The following is a 2,017-nucleotide window of genomic DNA, read 5'->3' as shown; positions in this document are numbered from 1 at the left end:
ACCAAAGTAATGTTCAACAGTCGAGCAAGGGAACAGCTGTTCACATTTGGCACCGAGGTGCTGGATGTGTTAAAGGTCTACTTGGGGCAGGTAGCGACTGCTGATCTGGATCATGAGCGGGAAGTAACTAGAAGGATAAGAATGGGGTGGAGCGCATATGGCAGGTTCTCTCAAATCATGAATGGCAGTTTACTAATATCCCTCAAGAGAAAAGCATACAACTTCATCTTACCGGCACTCACCTGCGGGGCAGAAACGCAGAGGCTAACGAAAAGGGTTCAGCTTAAGTTAAGGACAACGCAGTGAGCCATGGAAAGAAAAATGATAGGTGTAACGTTAAGAGACCGGAAGCGGGCAGAGTGGGTTAGGGAACAAACACGAGTTAATGACATTCTAGTCGAAATGAAGAGGAAGAAATGGGCTTGGCCAGGGCATGCAATGCGAAGGCAAGATAACTGCTGCTCCTTAAGGGTAATGGAGTAGATTCCAAGGGAAGGCAAGAGCAGCAGGGGGTGGCAGAAGGTTAGGTGGGCGGACAACATTAAAAAGTTTGCAGGCACAGCGTGGGCGCAGATGGCAAAGGACAGGGATGATTGGAGAGACATGGGAGAAGCCTTTGCCCTGCAGTGGGTGCAGTCAGCCTGATGATGGCGAAAGGTTAATGCAGCACACTTACTTAAATGCAGCCCCTAATGTGAAATTACATGTAAAAAAAAGTTTCTTGGTGGGATTGAAACCTAAAAATTCCATTATCATTCCCCAGCCAAGAGAGGCACCTGTTCTTCATTGTACTGTTTTAGTGATGCTACTATTGAAGGACATAGGTTAGAAAGGGCACAGCAGACAGTAACAATCTTGTCGAGAGGTGTCAAATCATCTCCAGATCTGCAAACAACATAGTCAATGGGCAGTGTCGCTTTCAGAATAACATACTTATTTCTGATAAGCCCGATAACTCTCTCAACATGAATCCTTACATTTGCTAGTTTCCTCGTGGTCAGAACGTCTGCTGCGGACAGTTGCTTCTTTCCTTTTGTGAATGCCGGTACATGAAGTCTAGCGCAGTAAAACCCGACACTTTCAGACACATTGAACCCTCGGTCTGCAAGGACTACATCACCTGGAAGTAAATTATCTAGAAGTCCACAGTGCTCGGTTATGTGCCTGTCGCTGCAGCGCCCTCCCCAGCCTTCAGAGATGAAGTTGACAATTCCTTGTGGTGCAATGCCAATTAAATACTTTGCTGTATTGCTGCCTTTATACTGAGACCATGTCTCACTTCTGGGAAATACGAAGATGGTCTCTCTATCTTTATTTCAAAGCAGTCGATTATTACGGCAACATTTTCCCCAAAAGAATCATAAAATGCTTGTGGCATTGTCCGGTGCAGAACACTTCGTTGTGGCCACAATATTTGAGACTTTAGACGGGAGTAGGCAGTATGCAGCCATTTGTCGAATATGCGTGACACTGTGGCATCCGACACATTAAACCTGAAAGCGAGGTCAGTGACATGCAGATTCAGTTTCAACTTCATCATGAATAGCATGAACTCCTGGAACTTCAGCAAACAGTTGTTTGTATTGTGCGATACAAACCTCTCTAGAACATTGAAGAGTGCATACAGAATTCTGAAGTTTGCCATGCCAGTGTAGAACACAACCTTAGCGTCGCTACATTTGAGGGCATCTTCTGTCAACTCCAGAAGCTTATTTTCAGTCCTTGAAGCGTAGAGACGCTCATTGAGTGCCACACAATCGTTCTCCAGTGCTTCAATGTCGCCCATTTTAAGGTCAGTCTGGACTGCAATCCCTGCAACAAAATGAATTTTGTTATGCAGTTCATGTGCTGCAAAAAAAAATTAACTTGAGATGTGGGGGGGGGGCAGCATTGTAGTAGAGCGTGGGGGATAGCAGGCTAGCAAAGAAGCAGGAGGGTGACATCTGGGGTGCCCCACATAAATGAAAAAAAAAGTAAGTCCCTTCTCCACTCCAATTTTGTGCTTAGCTGCACCCGG

At 45.7% G+C, this 2,017-nt stretch overlaps 1 pseudogene; it reads right to left on the bottom strand.

Annotated features, from left to right (window-relative positions):
- Positions 1 to 752: 752 nt before the first annotated feature.
- On the bottom strand, positions 753 to 1,786 carry LOC144117435 (uncharacterized; annotated as a pseudogene).
- Between the last annotated feature and the right edge of the window lie 231 nt (positions 1,787 to 2,017).

The sequence above is a fragment of the Amblyomma americanum genome, chromosome 1, assembly GCF_052857255.1.
Source record: "Amblyomma americanum isolate KBUSLIRL-KWMA chromosome 1, ASM5285725v1, whole genome shotgun sequence".
Classification (NCBI taxonomy): domain Eukaryota; kingdom Metazoa; phylum Arthropoda; class Arachnida; order Ixodida; family Ixodidae; genus Amblyomma; species Amblyomma americanum.
Note: the sequence above shows the minus strand (reverse complement) of the source record. Positions and strands in the feature narration are given on the sequence as shown.